Genomic DNA, 22,333 nt, shown 5'->3' on the forward strand with positions numbered 1-22,333 from the left:
AAACTTGAACAGAATATTAATCTCCTCGATCAATCTCATTATCATGATTATGAACTGTATCGTCAATGAGCCTTGGGCATCAGCTGATTGATTGTCTTCCTCAGCTGATTGATTGTCTTCCTTTGTAAAACTTGTCTCTTTTTTCATTGAGCAAAGGCTGTTGCTTCTCCATCATCCCACATAGTTTTGGAGACCACTCAAAGACATCATCGATAATATTGTAGACTATCTACAAATGATATGTAAAATGAAGGATATTATATGGATGTGGAAGCTAGTAAGAATGATCATAATTTATCCAAAACAACAGTGTAACTCATTTCGAAACAGGTTCTAACAATGAGAGGTTTGACACAACGATAAATAAAATTATTACCATGTGATTTAGAAGTCATGGGTTCAAGTCGTAGAAATATCATCCTATAAAGTTAGATAAGACTATATATTGATCAGAGTTTCACCACCGGGCTAACCTTTCTAACCAGAATCATTAAGATTTGGAAGGATAAACTTACCTAGCTCTGGCTGCCTCATCAGGAGGAGCACGATGCCAGAGCAAAAATATGAACAACACAGCTCGACTGGCATATGTAATCCTTGACGTCCACTTTGACGGTTCTTTACCATCTTTCTTGGGCGAAAACAAAAAAACTCCCTAAATATTGTTTCTTCAACATTGATATTGGGGAAAAATCAGATGGGCATTGCCAATATAATATATAATATGGTACAGCGGTCAGACCTTCCAAATGATTAACCCCAAATGTTTAATATTCAAATCTCAACTGCGACGTACTACAAAGATCTTATAGTGAAACGACAAATCTAAGAATATTGACCACTTATATGGACCTCCGCAAGAATTTTTCCGATGAAAAACTTTCGTGGGATACCTCTTCTCACTGCTACGAATGAATTGAGATCGTGTAATTTTCAGATCATTAGCAGCGACAAATTCTGAACATGGCAATGAATCAAGTGGCAAAGGCATGTGGATGGTTTGTCGAGGTAATAAACATATCGTTCACATAACTTCAGTTAAATCAAGTAGTAGACAACAAAACTTCTTCATGCTTTTCTTGCATGTGTATACAAAATTCTCAATGCAAATCTATCTATTAAAAATCTCAACAAGGATAGGAAATTCCAGACAAAAAAAGGAATTAGTAGCAAATTAAGACAATGATAGACTTATTATGCATGATCTGGATCTCCATTTCCCAAAGGAAAAAAATAACAATAAAAACTCAAATATACCTAAACCGAATAATCTGGCATTGCAGAACTTACGTAGTAGTAGTAGTGTAACAACCAAGAACAACAAAGATCCGGCACAGGCATAGAGAACAACTATCTTGCATTGATAAGGGTAAATAGGGAACAGGCATACAGCAAGAGCAACCAAAGGGCAAAGCAATGAAAGAATTGTTTGCCATCGGGTCCGTCTTTTCATGAAGCCAAAAAGCCATCATTTTCAGAGAATTCTTGCTCCTACAGATAAAATATGGCGATAAAATCACATTATCCAATTTTTTCTTTCAATGCAGCCAATGAATCAAAGGAAAGAAACTCAAAATTTCAGAGGATAAATGTATTAAGGGTGCTTAAATCAATTAAATTGGGCAAAAATCACAATGCACCTGTTTTTATTTTACAAATCATTAAAAAGACGTCCTATTTTAATTTTTTTTATCAAAAGAGTACCCCACCTTTTATTCTACCTAAATCCTAAATTGGTTGTAAAAAGGCGAATGCACTTGTTCCCAACGCCCCCACCAACCCTTCCCAGGGTCAACACGGAACCTAAATCCTAAATTGACCTGACGTATTGTAGCTACTACAATATGGGGGAAAAAATTAAATTAAGATTAAAATTATTCAGAGTATCCGAAAAGGATTTAAACAATATTTTTTAAACCTGAAACCGGTTGGGTTTCACCTAGTACCCAGTTGTAGATAAACGAGCTTCAATTTGATATATTGTACGTCCTGTGGTTCAACCCAATTTAATATTCACGTTGTAACTACTACGAAACCGTAACTACTACACAGTTATAACAATTACAGCTTCTAGCTGCTAGAACATGAATATTAAACCTTAACTTTTGAGAAGCTATAACTTTTGACGCATGATATATCAAATTGAAGATCGTTCAGAAATCTATAAACGATTACTGAGTGAAACCGATAATGGCTCGATTTTAGACTAAAAAATATTGTTTAAATCCTTTTCGGAGGCTTTGAACAATTTATCTTATTTTTTTTCTCATTTTGTAGTAGCTACTACAACTGTGTGACAATTTAGTTGTAGCATTTATAAAACTGTAGCTGTTACAACTGTGTAGAAGCTACAGTTTCATAGTTGCTACAATGCACCCGACTAGTTTATGATTTAGGCCGGAGATGAATAGTACTAGAGGCCCCTTGTGTCATTCTACAGGGGATGAGACGCCCTTTTGATAAAACATCAACATAGGACGCTGACACAGAAAAGTTTCAGAAGCCATAATATTTTCTGTCAACTTCAACTATTAATCTACTTTTATTGGGAACAAATTACAGGACAAGCCTATATCATCAGAAAGACACATATGTCTAATTTCCAACAAAAAAAATGGTGCCTAAAAATAATATTCCTATAGGAAGTTATGTTCATTTTGTAAATTTGAACGTTGTTAGAAGACATCTCAAATTTTATTAACAACTTCCGAGATTAATCTGCTTTTATTGAGAATAAATTATATAGTTATATATCATGGAAAACCACGGATGTCTAGTTTTGAAAAAAAAAATTATGCTAAAAAATAATATTTCTACAAAAAGTTATGACCATATTGATTGAAGTTTGGCAGGCTAGAAATACTACTCGGGGAACCTTAATAATATTGTTCTAGAAAGATAAATTGTTTAGGAAAGACAAATTACATGGGAAATACAAATTTCTCGAGAAAAGCTAAGTGCTGGGGAATTGGAAAAAATCAATCTACATTTTTTGATATTCTTAGTGACTTTCTTAGAACTTGAAAAAACTAATGATGCCTTAATATCATTGCATGCTTGATCCAATTGTTAAACACACATTTTCATTCTTAAAGCCCTAGGAAATATCAGTGTTCTAAATATCAGCTGCTAGATGGGAGGCAGCCATTAACCGCACCATCTTAGGCAAAGGCGATAACTCACTTCCCACGCCTAGAACGTCCATCGTTGTCGTCGTTTGGACACTGCGACTCATTGCCTGGTCCGACGATAAGTTCGGATGCGTCTCACGAGCCCGGACGCGTCACTTAGGCCTAGTGATAGGCCCGAACGAATCGCCTAGGCCTATCTACTTGTCCAGACGAATCGTACGAGCTCAGATGAGTCACTTAAGCCCGATGATCAGCCCGAACGTGTCACCCGGGCTCGACGACATGCTCAGATGTTGGGACCAAGGGGAGCTAGAGGGGGGGGGGGGTGAATAGCTCACTCGCTTCGATGAATATGATTTGTAACAGAATACTTGAAGCGAAGAACTCTCCCATGCTAATGCCTTGATTTACTTGATATCTACCTTCTTGATGTGACTAATCCACGGATCTGACCCTCTCTCGCACATACATTGTGAAAGAGCTCCTTTTCGGAAACAATCTTAAGATGGAGAAGCCTCGTACAAGCTCAAGAACAAGAATACAACTCAAAATAAGGAAACAAATGCAAATACAAATTGAAACACGACTTAGCACTTTGAACTGACTGTGTAGAGCTTTGTGGGAAACATTCATCCTTTTCTAGGGTTACCTCAAGCACCTTAATCATTTAAGCTTCTCCTTAAGTGATGACCACATCAGCAACCTGCTCAGAACCTACATAATGTATATATTTCCAACCTTAAGAGATTAGACCAATCACTTAAGAGGGGTGAAATCAATTAGCTTGATCGATTCAGCTCCCTTCTGCTCGATCGCGAGAAATACCATAAGCGATTTAGCTTCCCTACTTAATCACTTACCACAACTTCTGTTTCGAAGACAAAATGCCTTAAGTGATTTCTCTAATCGCTTAAGCCATGCTGAATCGATTTGCCAGATCAATTCAACACCATTTTGTGCTTTCGCGAAGAAGAACTCTTAATCGATTAAGATTATCCCTTAATTGATTACCACACGTTGAATCTCTTATCTTAAGAGATTTGGCAACCCTAGCTCCTAAACTTGAGTCCTAGGGTTCCTTGCCCAACATTTGATCAATGATGTCCTGTTGGAACTCCTTATTGCTTAGCATCCGATCACCCTTAACCTGCTGGACTTCTCCACCAAGTGGCTGGTCAATCCTTTTGACTCACTTGGACTTTTATCTTTATGTCAAGCGTTTTGTTCTCCATGATCCACTTGGATTTCCAAACACTAGGTGCCTAATCAACTTTGACCCACGTAGATTTTTTAATGTCTGACTTCACTCACTAGGACTTTTCTCCACCTACCTTCACTCACTAAGATTTTCCCACCTGGCTTCACTCATCATGATTTTCTCACCGCCTAGCTTCATTCACTAGGACTTTTCAATTGCCTGGCTTCAAATTATCAAACTATTCGAATTATTGCTCGAAATAAGTATTTGAAAGGCTCAAAATTTATTTATTTAATATATATTTAATTTATATTAATAAAATATTAAGGCCCGCAAGTTCGCGAAATATCAAACAATATAATTTAGGCTCAAGTTCTGCTCAAAAAAAAGTTCGAACATGTTCGAGTTCGGCTCAAATTCGATAAATTTGAATACAAATCAAATAGTTTTCGAGATGACTTAAAAATCTCGTGAGCCAGTTTAATTCATTTTCACCCCTAGTTAACTTGACTAAATATAGCTTAATGGACTGAAATCATACAATTTCATCCAAAATCAACATTCTTAATTGATTGATTTCAGCTACCAATCGATTACAACCTCTTTGAATCGATTGAAGTTGGGTTTCAATCGACTACCGCAATGATAATCGATTAGACATTTTAATTGATCGCTTGATCGATTCCGCGAGCCTCTGTGCTTGTGAAAATTCACTCCAATCAATTGCTCTAATCGATTGGGGTGGATCAATCAATTACCATAACTGAATTTTTTATTTTGATTTCAGACCGAATTTCAGAAATATATAAATAATTCTAAACAATTCAAAAAATCATGAAACTTTTGGTCAACATTACTTATGTTATTTATTATTATGGAAAAATAATTTTCAATGAAAATAATCTTTATTTTCAAAGATTGACACATAATTGGAAACTATTGAAAACTTCAATGTTTCTCTCAAGTTCGTGTCTAACTATAATTGCTATTAACAAATAGTGTTCGCCAAGGTTTTCAAAAATATTTTGAAATAATTTTTCATAACTAATTTCAAATTATGATTTTTGGGTTAAATGCACATGACTTATACATTTGCTTTCCTAATGATAGGATAACACATAATCTATGTGTTTTGATGAAACTAAAATTCAAATAGATGCACTAAATCAACATTTTGAGTTTTGTTCATCCTCCTAACATCTCACTTATATCTATATGCATTAAAACACATACAAGCCACCTTATTATCCTTATGAGATGTAGATATTGGTATTCCCTAATCTAAGGGATCATGCATTTCTAACTAGGCATTTTTAATTCTGATCATCCACCGGGGATGCCATTTGATAATTAATGTCATTGTCTTTAATTATAAGAAATTAAAATAATGCATGAATATGTTGGAACCCTGTGGTAGTTTTGATGTGATCAACCAGATTAAGTTAGGTTATGTTGTGTTTGATCCTTGTGTCTAAGTGTGTACGAGCTTAGGAACACAAGAAGTCAAGCGGAAGATGCAACTAGTGAGAAGAAAAGTACGAGAAGGGAGTCGATGAGCTTGGTGCATCCGAGAGACGAGATGTTGCGAAGAGTACATCGGTGGATGAGAAGGATGTGCGCGATGTTCCGAGGAACGAGAAGCCGGAGCGGAAGCCTACTCGAGAAGGTCGGAAAATGAGTTCGGGTAAGCCCTATCCCGAATGGCCGCGATCACACAGATGATCGGAGCTGCAGAAGAGTACATCGGTGGACGAGAAGGATGTGCGCGATGTTGCGAAGAGTACATCGGTGGACGAGAAGGATGTGCGCGATGTTCCGAGGAACGAGAAGCCGGAGCGGAAGCCTACTCGAGGAGAAGGTCGAAAAATGAGTTCGGGTGAGCCCTATCCCGAATGGCCGCGATCACACAGATGATCGGAGCTGCAGAAAAGCAAAAGGAAGACTGGAAATACTACTGGAAGCACCTTCAAAGGGAGTTGAAGGCGCCTCCGCACACCTTCGCACCTTCACTATGGAAGGCGCCTTCCATGGTTGGAAGACACCTTCGATGAACAGTACGAAGGCGCCTTCTAGCCTTATGGAAGGCACCTTGGACCAGCCTGAGTTTAGTCGTTGCCAAAGGATAAAGTTGTATCCTTTGGCGCCTCGCTGGAGGCGGCTTCCAACCTAGGATAAGATTTTTCAGGAGCTATAAAAAGACCCCTGGACCTAGAAAATATCAATCAACTCTAGTATTCATTTCCTAGCACATTTATGAACTTTTAACGAGTGTAATAGGCTTCTCCGCCTACACAAAGGAGATATTTTCAACGCTTTCTTTTGCCTTTGATTAACAATCGCCTAGGTTGTAACCAAGTAATTCCTTTGTATCTCTTGTTTAATTATTTGTCTAATTTCTTTTTATAAGAGTGCTACTAATTTGAGTTGAAAAATCGAGAAGGTATTACTTTTCATTTTTGATAGACAATACACCCTCAAACCGCCAAGGGTCCTAACAATTAGTATCAGAGTCCAACAACCTTAGAAAGACTAAACACCGACTAAAGCATAGAAACAATGGTCTGACTGACAATTTATCCACCAAAATTTGAGGGAGAATTTGCGTCTTGGAGGAAACGCATGGAGATATTTTTTAAAACCGATTTTGAATTATTGTTAATATTAAAATATGAATTTTTAGCACCGAAAGACGAAAAGGAGTATCAATGGACCAAAAAGTAGCAAGCAGATTTAGCGGCAAATGGATGAGCTGAATTCCATCTACTGAGCGTGCTACCTCCGCAAGAAGTCCACAGAATTGACACCTATAAATCAGTATAGAAACTTTGAGAAAAGTTCCTGGAACTACACGAAGATACATCTGAAGCTAAACTCGTAAAATGGGATGTACTCCAGAACTAAATAAGCAATCTATGAATGGAAGAAAGCGAATCAGTTGCTTAACTACACGAAAGAATCAAGGAGTTAATCACTGGCTTAAATAACCTCGGAGAAACGGTAACCAATCAGGACACGCTAAGGTATGCTTTAAATGCGTTTCCCAGAACACTGGAATGGACATCTATAGTAGACTCCTACTATATCTCCAAAGATCTCGAGGCGAGTGCTTTAGAAAATATTTTCTCCACTTTCGAATTACACGAATCTTGATGTGCAGGACAAAGAAAGGGACCGAATCAGAACATTGTACTAAAGGCAAGAACGGATGATGCAGACTCTGAAGAGTCAATTGATGGAGATGAAGCGGCTCTAATAGTAATAAAATTTAGTAAATACATTAAATCTTATAAATTTAATAAGTCACAGGCAAAAAAAATACACTACAACAAAAATAATTTTTCACAGCAATATACTATTAATAGTGCACATTAAAAATACACCGTTAATAATAATATTATTAACAGCATGCATATTAAAAGCATGCCATTAATATTATTGTTAATGACATACATATTAATATGCACTATAAATAATTAATAACAACAACGACGTGTAATAATTAACACGCTGCTAATGCATGTATTTATTATTTCTACCTGTATGTCCTTCTCTTTCTCCTTTTTTTTTTTTTTTTTTTTTTTTTTTTTTTTATCTAGGGTTTTTTCCCACTTTCTCATCCGCGACTCTGCTCCTCCCGCCGTCTCTTTCCTGCAACCCCTCCTTCTACGGCTCTTCTCCTCGCCGGCTCTTCTCCTCTGACAACTCTCCTTCCCGTCGACTCTTCTCCCATGATTGCTTTACTGCTCATGTTCTCGTGATTGCTCCCGCACCATTGGTGCTACAACTCTTCTCCTCCTCGCCATCTCTTTATTTCTTTTTTTATTGCTTCGTAGAGAGTCTTCCTGTGGTGAAGACAGTGGTTTTTTATGTATTCTTTTTTTTTTCTATGATCATCTTATCGTTTTAAAGGTTCGGGCCTTTTGTGGCATTGCGTGTTCTTAAAGTTGAGTGAAGAGGAGTTGTGTTTTAAGATGTATAAAGTATTATGTAGAAACTTTGGAACCATTTTTACAAAATTTTAACAGTATTTTTGATTAACTATTCCAAAATTCATGGATTCTCAATATGTAGTTCAACTTGGGAACCTTGCATTTGATTTAATCTCATACTGCCGCTGGTTTGCTTTTGTAGGATTTTTTTTTTCTATGAAGTGCCTCACGGTGCGATGCAAGCATACAGAGAAGCCGTGGAAACCCAATGGATTCATTACAAAGTAAATCCTTGTTACTGAAACTTATAAAACGAAGTAAGCTGTATGCAACCATTTCATTTTTCTTGGAGAACAATACTTGTTGACATTGGCAATAAAAATATCCTTTAGTGCTTGTATCCTACAATCTTTTTCAGAAATATTTGTTTATGAAGTTTAAGTTCTCAAATAGATAACTATATCAAGTTAAAATTATTTTCACTAGTTTATTATGTGAATGCTCATAAATTGCATAGTTTTAATTTAAGCATGCTGTGAGGCTTGGCTAATAAGGTCACTAACAATTTTCTTTTATCTTACTGTCATCAAACTTCAGAAATATTTGATTAACATAAATCTTTTACTTGATCTTTCCTAGCAACTTGTTAATTCTGTGCATCAGAAAGAGTGCGAGACATCTCTTTGTAATTCAATTGCAGGTGACCATTATTACTTTCAAAAATTGTAATTTTGATATTATGGTGAAGAAACCCTTATTGTCATCATATTTTGATATAGGTGAATATGTTGAGGATGTATATAAAGAAGAGGAAGGTGAAATTGACACTTATCTTCTGCCTATAAAATTTGAAGATGGCCCATCATCAAGGCTTGCTCACAAGAAAAGAAAGCATATGAGGCAAAAATGAGATCTATGGTCAGAGTTCATTACATGTGTATCTATGGCCAAGAAAAATATGGGAGTTGAAACTATTGCAGACTTGGATAGGCAGTTGCCATTTGAAGGTGAAATTTTATCAAAATCTAAGAAAAATAAGAAGAAACCGAAGCATTTAGGATATAAAAAGGTGGTTCATCTCTAGAAAAAGCATCTTCCTACACATTTTCACATAACATGAATGACCATTACGTCTAGATCAAGAGAAAAAACATACTAAATGGAGAAATGTAAAATGTGGACATCAGCTTATGTCACAAATACCTACATAATTAGTGATTGCTGATTATTTTGTGAAACTTAAGTCAAATCTGGGTCTTATATTATTGGTATTGGAAACAGAAACTGGTGATAAAGGTAAAGTTGATCAATCTATTGGCCAGATTGAAACTGACATACTTTTAAGTGTTATTTCTATCTTATTTAAGATATATATTTTTACTTAATTTAGTTTTTATCTATAATCCTTTAGTCAACTTTTATAATTTTATTTGTATATGTTTCAGGTAATTATTGATATTGCTAGTTCTGAAGCTGGAATTATTCAGAAGGTTAGAGGATCTATTTTTTTATTTATGCTTTGTTTATATTTTCACATTTTTCTCATGGAACTTAATACTATTGAATTTTTATATAATTGATAGTTCATTGCCAAAGAAGGCGATACAGTGACTCCTGGGACCAAAACTGCTGTTATCTCTAAGTCTGCTCCTACTAACACTCATGTGGCACTATCAAATGAGATGGTAAGGATACTTCACCTGTTGTTCCCGTCCAGAAGAACAATGATACACAAGTGCCAAAAGTGGAAGCTTCCGTTAAAGAGAAGTCAACTAATTTATAGTATTATATATATATATATATATATATATTAATCAACTTAAGTTTAATCGTTATTATATATGTACTAGCTAGTTTGTTAGAGATTCATATGTTGTTTTGGATCTTCAGTCCTTTTATTTTAGTATAATAAAAAATAATGACTTTTATTAATTTTGTGTGTGGATTAAACTTAAATTTGCACTAAATTTGTTGTAAAATTTGATTTATCATTTTTGTATGAAAATGTTTTTTTTAATAAAGATAAAAACATCAACAGCGTGCAATGCACGTTGCGAATTAGAATATTAACAGCATGCATTTGCATGCCGTGGAAAATATATTCCATAATGTATTCGTAGCACGCAATGCATGCTGCGGAATGCATTTTCTGCAGCGTGCATTGTGCACTGCAGAATGGTTTTTCCACAGCATGCAAATGCATGTTATCAATAACTTATGTCTTTCAACAGCTTTTAATTGTGCAGTGTGCAATGCGTGCCGCGAAAACTGAATTTGCACGCTACGGAAAGTCATATTTGTTGTAGTGACATTTTCAGAGTAAAAGAAAGGTCCGATGTTGCAACTGCCAAGAGGTAGGGCACATCAAAGATGAATATCCTAAACTAAAGAGGAAGGAGAAAGACAAGGGCAACATACCAAAGCACAAGAATTTAAAGGCCACATAGAATGAATCATCATCCTCTGAGTTCGAGATCGAGGTCTCTGGACTAGCCCTACTGGTCGACCATCAAGAAGAAGATGAAAATAGCTCAGAAATGAGCATCGATGAAGGGAAAGAATCATCAGAAGAAAGCTGCGATGAAGGAGAGCATCAGAACATGAGGTAAGTGAGGTACGTGCACTATCTCCCAAGCAGTCATTTAATTTCATTAAGATTCTTTCCAAGGATTTGGTAAAATTAGAAAAAGTGAACATTGATTTAAAAAGACAATTAAATAGTTTAAAACTAGAAAATGATAAATTGAAAATGTAAATCGAAAGAATGGAAAATATCTCTAGATGAAAATACCTTCCTAACCTTAGATGAGGTAGTCCTAGTATGAAATGATTTATAATTGACCTTAGATTTTTCATGTTTTCTATTTTCATGACAAATAACATTAAAATGATAGAATTATATCTAGCATGCTCTTTATCATAATTTAAAGAAATACCATCAACTCATTGTACCTTAGTTTTGTTTTTGAAGACTCCCCCTTGACTTGAGCTTCCAATTCTCTTCTTGGTCGGATCTCTTCCCTTGGGCATTGGTTTTGGTAATGTCCCTTTTGATGGCAAGAAAAGCACACAATATGCTCCTTGCCTTTGTGTACCAAGGGGCTAACCTCTTTTGGCTTCTCCTTGCCCTTAGGTGCCACTTAGGTCTTCTTCTTCCCCAATTTAGGATATTGACTCGTGCAATGCCCTTTTCGCCTATACTCACGGTAAATAATATGATCTTTATTTTTACAAATTAAAATTGGTATACCTTCTTTGCTTGTAGGGATGACACAAGCTAAGATTCTTTTTTATTTGATCCGGAAGTGGAGGATTCTTCTTGCTCTGGTGTCAAAGATTAACGCTCCCCCTCACTCCTTGAGGTAGATGCCTCTTTAATTTCCTTCTCGAATGTTGAGCATCTCTCAACTTCCAAATCCTTATGTACATGAAACAAAGAGTATCTCTCTTTGTTTTTGTCGTTGCTCTCCATTGAGGATGGATCTTCATGGAGTTTCACCAATTTACTTCATAGCTTCTTGACATCTTCATAATCTTCAATTTAGTTCAAAATGTTGTTTGACAATAAATTGACTAATAATTTGGTCACTTTGTCATTGACCTCACATTTTTGGATTTATTCCTAGCTCTACTTGCTCTTCTTGAAAATCTTTCCTTTGCCATTTGTTAGAGATTGAAAAATTTCCATTAGAGCAAACTATTGCTCTATCTCCATCATCAAAAAAATTTTAATCCTTGTTTTCCAAAGATCGAATCTTGCCGATATGAATGGTGGAGTCACTCTAGTATCTTATCCGAGTCCTGTTGGGCGCTGGAATTCCGTTCTGTGTAGATCCCCTGTACAAAAATTTTATACGAACACAGAACCTTTCCTAGCAACTCACATACTCGATCAGGCATGTGTTTGATCAATCAAGCAAGATCTTGATTGATCAAAGCACACCTTAATCGAAGCACAAGATCGCTGGCCTCTTGTGTTGGTATTCAAATCGATATCCAAAATCGACATGAAAAAAACAAAACCAATTACGTAGCAGAATTAAAGAACTAGTTGTACCTTTCTTTGTAGCTAAAGACCTCTTGATCTTCTGCCGTATTCCTCTCCTCTTCTTGGACGTCGTGTGGGCGACGATCTACCAAGACAAAACACCTGAACCTCTTCTTCCTTTCCAAGCCGCCTACTACCAAAGAATGCAAAGCAAAAGGGGCGCCTTCTTCTTCTTCTTTTCCTCCAAACTGCCGGGCACCTAGGTGTTTCTTCTCTTTTTTTTTTCTTCTCCTCCAAGCCCTGGCCACCAAGGGGAGATGGGGCGCCGGCCCTAGAGGGAAGAAAGGGATGGGGCATCGACCCTAGAGGAAAGAAAGGGAGGGGCTTTGGGCGCCGACCCTAGAGGAAAGAAAAGGAGAGAGTTTTGGTTGCGGAGAAAAACTTATCACTTATTTTTTATGGCACAACCTCCTCTCCTTTTATAATCCTTGGCGACAGATAAAAAAGGAGAAAAATTAACAGATTTTTTTAGAATTCTGTTAAGAGAAAAAAATCTCCCTTTCATAACTCTTTTTTTTTTCTTTTATTGTGGTCGGCCCCTTACTTGGGCACCAAGCAAGGCTTGGCCGGCCCTATGCTTGGGCAACAAGCAAGGCTTGTCCGGCCCCTTGCTTGGGCACCAAGCAAGGATGTGGCCGACCCCTTTCTTGGGTAGGAGGCAAAATGAAAACGGGTGAATGCGAGCCTTTATAGATGCTACAACAGGGACCGAGAGGAGGAATTAGTTTTGGCCTCCTGATGGACTTGAGCTTCCTGTGTTCGACCTGAACACCCAACTCAAGTTCATCAATAATAACTCATACCACTAAAGGGTCATTATTGAACTACCGCACCAATCCCATATTACAATATGGGCTCCTACTTATCATGAGTGTGTTAATCTCCCTATGTTTAAGATATCGTATGCTCGTTAATTAAATGAGTTATTGACAACTCACTTAATTAATATCTGACTCCAAGAGTAGTACCACTCAACTTTATTATCATGTCGGACTATGTCCACCTGCAGAGTTTACATGATAATCCTTATGAGCTCCTCAAGGGGACATCATTAACCTAAATAAATAGGACACAGTTTCCTTTTATAATCAATAACACACCATATAAATGATATTATCTCCCAACTTATCGGGCCTATTGATTTAATGAATAAATCTCACTCATTGATAAGTTAAAGAAATAAATACTAAGTATATGTGTTTGTTATTATATCGAGATTAAGAGTACACACATCCATAATAATAGATGTTCTATTCTTTTATGCAGTCAGTATAAATCAAACAACCTCAAATGGTCCTGCTCAATACACACATAGTGTATTAGTATAATTTTATAGTCAAGACAAACTAATACCAAATTACACTACAACCGTTCCAATGGTTTGTCCCTATCCATCTTGGTTGTGAGCTACTATTTATAATTTATAAGGAACCGATAACATGATCTTCTGTGTGGCACCACACACCATGTTATCTAGAATATAAATTAAATGGACAATAGCATCGACATATATATAAATATAAAATACAAATATTTGACCAAAGTGATTATCATTTCAAAATATCTCAAGAACAGATGTTCATACAAAAGCTAGGCTTACAGTATACATCCCAACAAGTCCATCTCGAAAATCCATCTTGAAGTTAAATTCCCTTGATGATAATCTTTGACTTGTTGAAATTTAGGGCTTCAACTTCTCCCTCTAGCTCATTTCCCTTTTTGGCGATGAGTCTAGTGAAGAGCGGCCTCACTCTGATACCACTTATTAGGACCAAGGGGAGCTAGAAGGGGTGGGGGAGTGAATAGCTCACTCGCTTCAATGAATATGATTTGTAGCGAAATACTTGAAGCGAAGAACACTCTAATGTTAACTCCTTGATTTACTTGATATCCACTTCCGTGAGGCGACTAATCTAAGGATTCGACCCTCTCTCACACATACACTATGAAAGAGTTCATTTTTAAAAATAATCCAGAGACGGAGAAGCCTTGTACAAGCTCAAGAATAAAAATACAATTCGAAATAAGGAAACAAAAGTAAATACAAATTGAAACATGACTTAGCACTTTGAACTTTGATTTGCTTGAGCTTTTCATACTTTGGAATACTTCTTGAAGGTGGAAAATGCAGCAGCACTTGTCTCCCCTAAATCTCAAGAACTGGCTGTGTAGAGCTCTATGGAAAATGGTCACGAAAAACCCTTTTCTAGGGTTACCTCAGGCGCCTTAATCGCTTAAGTTTCTCCTTAAGCGATTACCATGTCAGTAACCTACTTAGAACCTGCAAAATAACTATATTTCCAACTTAAGCGATTAGCCCAATCACTTAAGAGAGGCGGAATCGATTAGTTTGATCGATTCAGCTCCCTTTCGCTCGATCGCGAGAAACACCGTAAGTGATTAAGCTTCCCTGCTTAATCACTTACCATAGCTTCTGTTTCAAACAGAAAAGGCTTTAAGCGATTAGAGCCCTGCTGAATTGATTTGCTAAATTGATTCAGCACCATTATGTACTTTCATGAAGAACAACTCTTAATCGATTAAGATTATTCCTTAATCGATTACCACATGCTGAATCACTTATCTTAAGCGATTTAGCAACCCTAGCTCTTAAACTCGAGTCCTAGAGCTTTTTGTCGAATATCCGATCAACCGTAACCTGTTAGAACTCCTCATTGCCTAGCATCCAGTCACCCTTGACATACTGGGACTTCTCCACCAAGTGTTCGGTCAATCCTTTGACTCACTTAGATTTTTCTTCTCATGCCAAGTGGCTGGTCCTTCATGACCCACTTAGTGTTAGAGTGTATACTAAAAGTCTAGATTTTTGTAAACATTTATTTTGAAATAAAGAATCACATTGGTCAAATGTCTACATTTATATGCTAAGTGTAGTTGTTCAATTAATTTATATTGTAGATAACATGATGTGTGGTGTCACACACAGAAGATCATGTTATCAATTCATTATAAATTATAAACAGTAGCTCACGACTAAGATGGAAAGGAATAAACCATTGGAATAGTCGTAGTGTAATTTGATATTAGTTTATCTTAACTATAAAATTACACTAATACACTTTGAGTGTATTGAGCAAGACCATTTAAGGTAAGTTCTTTTTATACTGACTGCATAAAAGAACAAGACCTTTGTTATTATGGAAGTGTGTGCTCTTAATCATGATATAATAACAAGCACATATACTCAATATTCATTTCTTTAATTTATCAAAGGGTGTGATTTAATTCGATAAATCAATAGACCCGATAAGTTGGGAAATGATATTATTTATATGGTGTGTTGTTGATTATAGAATGAAACTGTGTCCTAGTAATCTAGGTTGATGATGTCCCCAAGAGGAGCTCATAAGTATTGTCATGTAAACCCTACAGGTGGACTTAGTCCGACATGACGATAAGGTTGAGTGATACTACTCTTGGAGCTAGATATTAATTAAAGTGAGTTGTCAGTAACTCATTTAATTAGTGAACATTCAATATCTTAAACACAGGGAGATTAACACACTCATGATAAGAAGGAGCCCATATAATAATATGAGATTGGTGCGATAGTTTAATAATAACTCTTTAGTGGTATGAGTTATTATTGATGAACTCGAGTTGGGTGTTCGGGGCGAACACGGGAAGCTCAAGTTCATCGGGAGACCAAAACCAATTCCTCCTCTCGGTCCCTGTCGTAGCCTCTTAATTATAAAGTCTTATACCCACCTATACTTACCTTCTTATCCATCCTTAGGTGGCTAGCCAAGCCAAGCTTGGAGCCCAAGCAAGGGTCGGCCAAGACATGGCTTGGATGGGTTGAAGTGTGGTCGACCCTAGCTTGAACCCAAGCTTAGGTGGTCGGCCACAATAAATTAAAAGGATTTTATTTTTTAAAATCTTTCTTATGTAGAAGGCATGATTTTAAAAGAGAGTTTAAAATTTAAATCTTTCCTTTTATAGCTTTCTACAAAAGATTAAGAGAAATGTTTGATATCTTTCCTTATTTGTAGTTAAAAGGAAGATTTTAATTTTTAATAAATCTTTCCTTTTTTGTAACCATCCTCATGATTTTAAAAGAGAGTTTTAAAATTATAAATCTTTCCTTTTATAGTTTTCTACAAAAGATTAAGAGAAAGATTTGATATCTTTCCTTATTTGTAGTTAAAAGGAAGATTTTAATTTTAGAGAAAAATTTTCTTTTTGTAAATCATCCACATGTTTTAATAGAGAGATTTTAATTTATAAAAGTTTCCTTTTATGACCAACCATGAACGGAATTTTTAAAGAGAAATTTTTATTTTCAAAATTTTCGGAAATAAATTAGGAAGTTTTAATTTTGTGTTTAAAACTTTCCTTGTTTGGAGGAGTTGAGGTGGCCGAGATAAGAAGGAGGCTTGGGTGGATTCTCGTCTCTGTAGATCGTCACCCAAACGACGTCTGAGATAAGAAGAGGAATACGACAGAAGATCGTGAGGTCTATAAGCTATAAAAGGTATAACTAGTTATTAGTTTCCGCATCATAACTAGTTCATCCTTTTATTTAGATCTTGAAATACCAAACATAAGAGGATAACGTTTCTATGTTTCGAATTTATGATTCGAGTTTGTGTTTCTTTTATTTTTTCGAACTTGTGATTCGATTGTTCCTTTTGTTTAAACCTAGGGTTACTATAAGTAAATTAAATAAATTTCGTTGAAAGGCTTTGTCTAAGAAATGGTGGATGCTCCCATACCCAAGAAGGTCTAGTGTCTCGCCAAGTTTAACCTGGAAGTCGATATTTGAAATTAATAGTTAATTGAATTTGTAACATAGGTGGATTTGGATCAATAATGTTAAGCATCGTTTACGATCTAAGTCTAAACCACTAAGAACAGATAAGTTGAATTTGGAATCAATGATGTTAAATTTCGTCTGTGATTCCAAATTTAATTTCTAAAGAGCACAATAGGTTGTTAGGAATGGTTCAGGACTTGTACAAAATTTTTGTACAGGGGAACCAGTACGATATTCCGGAATAGCAACCAACACTTAGACTTTCAACCACCAGGTGTCCAGTCAACCTTTGACCCACCTGAATTTTTTAATATCTGACTTTACTCACTAGGACTTTTTTCCACCTAGCTTCACCCACTAGAATTTTTCCACCTGACTTCACTCACCAAGATTTTCTTACTGCTTACCTTCACTCGTTAGAACTTCCCAATTCTCTGGCTTCACTCACCACAACTTTCTAATTACCTAGCATTACTCACCAGGACTTTTCATTTGTCTGGTACGAGGGCTTTTTATCTGCATGACTTCACTCACCAGGACTTTTCCACTGTCTGACTTCACTCACCAGGACTTTTCAACTGCCTAGCTTCACACAACAGGACTTTCTAACTATTTGGCTTCACTCATTAAGACATTCAAACTATCTTGCTTCACTTATCAGGACTTTTTATACCAAGTGTTTGATCACCATTGACCCATTTGGTTTTTCTTCTTTTGCCAACCATCCCATTGGTCTTGCCCTTGCCTAACCTTCAGTTAAGACTTTCATAGTCAAGTATCTAGTCAAACTTGACCTATTTGACTACTCTCTCATATTACATTAGTCAACCTTTGACCAGAGGAGACATGCACCAACAATCTCTCAAATAGACAATTACACTTATAATCTCCATATATTGTCAAATATCAAAACTCAAGCTTGAGTTAAACTGGTCAATTTTGACCCAGAAACAATTGCACCAACATAAGACATGTCGCTCGGTCCTGACGACGCATAAGACTTATCGCCCGACTAAAACAAGATAAGTGATTTAAATAAATTTTAATTAATTCCTATTTGTTATTATCTCCTATTTATCTTACACTTTCATAGGTTAGACGTCCTTGACGATTTGATATAACAAAAGAGGCGCATTTTGACTTTTGCCCCTTAAATCGAGTAGAGTTGTCAGACGGGTCAATTTGTGGTGGGGCGGGTCAGCCCGTGGTGGGCCAACCATTTGGCGGGGAGGGGCGGGCTGACCCGTCAACATGGCGGGTTTGAAAATTTCCAACCCAGCCCAATCAAGGCGGGTTGCAGGTTTGGCGGGTCAACCTGCGGGCCCATCAAAATTTTTTAAAAAAATTAAAAAAAATATTTCATATTTTCAACGTTTTACTTCGGAAAGGTTTCATCAATTAAATATATCAACAAATATGTATTTTAAATATAAATGAACACAAATAAATACTTATATTGAATAAAAAGTATTATTTTTATTTCAAAATTATAATAAAGAAAGATAATAAAATGACATAAAACTTAATTTACATGTGTTTCTCAACTCGCAGGCCAACCCAAACCTGTCACGAGCCGACCTGCGCGGGTCGCGGGCGTAGGCGGGTCAGTCCACAGCGGACTTGGATTGATAAAATTCTAACCCAATCTACTTAAATTGTTTGACGGGACATGTCAATCCGATGAACCAAATCCAAATTGACGGTTCTAAAATCGAGTGAAACAAAAAACGTACAGTGTGACTCTCAAGATAAGCAGGCCATGAAGACAACTTCCCAGGTCTCACAGTTTTGATCACACGATCACATCTTACCAAAAGGTTCTTCATTAGTAGTGTATTTATGATGTCATCCATTTCCAAATCCTAGTCAGAACCAAGAATTTCTTTGACCTCTGGATAATTTTGTAAAAAGACTGTAAAGTCTTTCCCTGTGAAGTATTCGACTCTTGTTTCCTGATTCCAGCTTTTTGTTGTCTCTTAACTTTTTCAGCAAATACCTGAAAAAACATCTTTGCCTGAAGTATTCTTCTGCAGAGTCCAAGATGTTAGACACCACAATTGTAAGAGACGTGGGGACTCACATGGTTGTCATCATATTAAAAACATCAAGCTCACGACAAAAGAAATTACAGGTCATACTATTGGATAAAACAATATGTTGTAAGAGATATTTATTTAAGATTTTATCAAATTTAAATTACATATGGAATTAAATCCAATTTATCTATCGAGATGATCTTAGTTGATAATCTCACACTATCAGTAGAGATTGATGTTACCAATTACTGAGTGTAGACCGAGTACCGAGTCCGAGCAACAAAGTCCTAGAGGACTAAAATATCGGTCGAGTTCAGTAGCCAACCGGGTAGCAAGGCCGACTGAGTTGCTGATCAAACTGAAAAAGTCCAACCGGGTAGTATGATTGAACGAGCTAAGCAGCCGAGTGAGCTTGTGGTTGGACGGGTAGAGAGGCACATGTGACCATGACAAACTGAGCACCAAGCATAGGTGACCATGACGAACTGAGTGGTACCCATCTGCTATCACGGGCACTCCGACGATCAAGAATTGCAAGATAAAGAGGGGCGTAGGTGGAGAGCTTCAACTGCTTTTCAATGTGCGTAACATCTTTTCCTATGATCGCAGCCTCCTTATATAAGAACTCAGATTAACGACAACGTTAATGATCAATTAAAGATCATTACTCGACGAGCTGTGAAACGCTAGCGTTTCGCTCGACCGTTTTGATTCTGCATTAATCTTACTTAATATATCTGTTACACAAGAAGCAAAAAGTTTATGTGGCAAAATATTGATTATTCCACTTGGACAAATTTTGCCCCGACTGGTTTAGAATTCGGCACGTGTAAGTTGTGCCCGCACACGAATAATATGATTTAATACAATCCGGACTTTAAATTTACATTTTTATTGTGCACCCACGCGTAAGAAAGAAAATATATATATATATAGTTCTTCCCAAGAATTAATTAAATAATTTCGATAAATTATAATATGTAACAAATCCAAAAAGATTTGAATTTCTTAGGCTGCAAGATAAGTATAGAGACGTTGCATGTAAGTCGTGAAGATTCATGCAGTTCGTGCGAGAAATATTAGGTTGTATTCTATATTTTAAATAATATTGATTATAAATATTATATAAATAAATTCTATCATTATATATAATATTAATTGGATCAATATAAGAAGAATCTTTAATTAGAATTAAAGTGTTATAATACAAAGTTAACATTTCTTAAATTTCTAATTTAAATCTAGGATCTAAAGAAAATGTAATTAAATAAATTTAAAAAATAATATAAAAATATTGTTTCCATTTAATTTTCATAGCTAATACGCAAGAAAATTGCATTCCTAAGGGTTATTTTCATAGCTAATACGCAAGAAAGTTACTTGCTTTTCAAAATGTTATTTGTACTACAGTAACAATATACAAATATTCAATTGTCTAGTTTGAATAAATCCAAAGTATTCAGGGTTATTTTCAAGCGTGCACTTTGAAAACAACATTATTAAGGAATTCATTGTAGCTTGGAGGCACATTTACTTAATAGACCTGACCACGATTTAGAACCGATGGTTCGACGGTTTCGAACCACCAATTCGACGATTCTCGATAGGTCGACCCTTAATCTTTACAACCCAAGATGGTTATGGTTCATGGTTCGGAACCTTCGGTTCACGGTTCGCCACTGTTGTTCAAGATTATTATAGTAAAAATTTTAAAATTTAAAATTTATTAAAAAAAAAAAGACTTGCACTCATTTAAGTTGCCTATGTATCCCTTTAGGGTATAGGGGAATCAAAACTCACTTAATTCTTTTACATTTTTATCCTTTTACATTAAGAAGTGACATTATTACATATTTCCATTTCCTGTTTCCGTTGTATTCGTTCCTTCGATATCAAAATCTTTGACTTCGTCATTAGAAAGTTGCATTTCTTAGATTCTTTTTTCGACTCTGGTCCAATCGTCAAGTAATGCTTGAGCTTCCGGTGAGTCAGGAGACAAAGTCAATCGTCGTTCATCTAATATATTGCTACCGGCACTGAACATTTGCTCCACGGCAACGGTTGACACTAGGCAAATTAAAATTTCTTTGACGATCACAGAGAGGACGAGAAAGCTTTGAGTCATTTATGACCACCACTTTAGGATATCGAAATTTTTACTATCTGCTTCACTAAAATCAAAAGAAGTAAAATAATTCTCAAGTTCTTGTGTGGAACTTGAGGATCCTCGTGGACATTTCATCCATTCTTTTAATAAAAGTTATGTTTTTGTAAGTTTTAAATTACTACTAATTGTTTGTTGTATTTTAAATATATTAGGTTGTATTCCATATTTTATATAGTATTGATTATAAATATCATATAAATAAATTCTAATATTATACATAATATTAATTGGATCAGAAGAAGAAGAATCTTTAATTAGAATTAAAGCATCATAATATAAAGTTAACATTTCTTAAACTTCTAATCTAAATCTAGGATCTAAAGAAAATGTAATGAAATAAATTTCAAGAATCATAAAAATATTTTTTCCATTTAGTTTTCATACGCAAGAAGATAAAATTCATTATTAATATGTTCATTTAAAATTAATACTATATTAGAAAATTTTTCTAAAATTAAATGAGTAGTAGGATAATAAACACCTGAAAGTTGTTCGATTGCATTGTTAAATACTTTTAAAATTTCATAAATATTACTATAAATATTTCATTATTGTGAAAATAAATATATATTAGTATTAGTATTTTATGTAAAAATAAACATAATAAATCTTTATATTGAAATAAATATTGTAATAATTGATATGATGAATTCCAATGTGTTGGTACGTCACATGAAGATTTTTTAGGTATCATTCCATTAATTTTACAAAACTTACTCCATTGTTTTATTATAGATGGATGCGACCATAAATAAGAAATTACAATTCTAATTGGTTTATTATGATTTTGTAAAATTTTTAATCCATCTTGAACACATAAATTTAAAATATGATATACAAACGGTATTGGAACTAGCATTATCTAATGATATTAAAAATATTTTGTGAGTTAATCCATATTATTCTAAAATTAAACAAAATAATTGTGTGATATTATGAGCAGTATGTGATTCATTAAAAATTCTATAAGCTAACAATCTTTTTTGGAGGTTCCAAGAGTTATCGATCCAATGGCAAGTTACACACATACGAATGTGTTTGCCAATG

At 35.5% G+C, this 22,333-nt stretch overlaps 1 long non-coding RNA gene and 1 pseudogene across 2 annotated transcripts; one reads left to right on the plus strand and one right to left on the minus strand.

Moving 5' to 3' along the window:
• Window positions 1–100: 100 nt before the first annotated feature.
• The window catches only part of LOC122004443, a 52,057-nt pseudogene continuing 29,824 nt past the window's right edge, over window positions 101–22,333 (minus strand).
• LOC122006034 lies at window positions 7,919–10,190 on the plus strand. Of its 2 annotated transcripts, XR_006118606.1 has the most exons (6): window positions 7,919–8,272; window positions 8,461–8,542; window positions 8,898–8,958; window positions 9,038–9,265; window positions 9,704–9,748; window positions 9,842–10,190. It is a non-coding gene; the product is annotated as an uncharacterized LOC122006034 (long non-coding RNA). The 2 variants fall into 2 exon arrangements; XR_006118605.1 differs by having other exon boundaries at window positions 7,919–8,542.

The sequence above is a fragment of the Zingiber officinale genome, chromosome 7B (genome assembly GCF_018446385.1).
Source record: "Zingiber officinale cultivar Zhangliang chromosome 7B, Zo_v1.1, whole genome shotgun sequence".
NCBI lineage: Eukaryota > Viridiplantae > Streptophyta > Magnoliopsida > Zingiberales > Zingiberaceae > Zingiber > Zingiber officinale.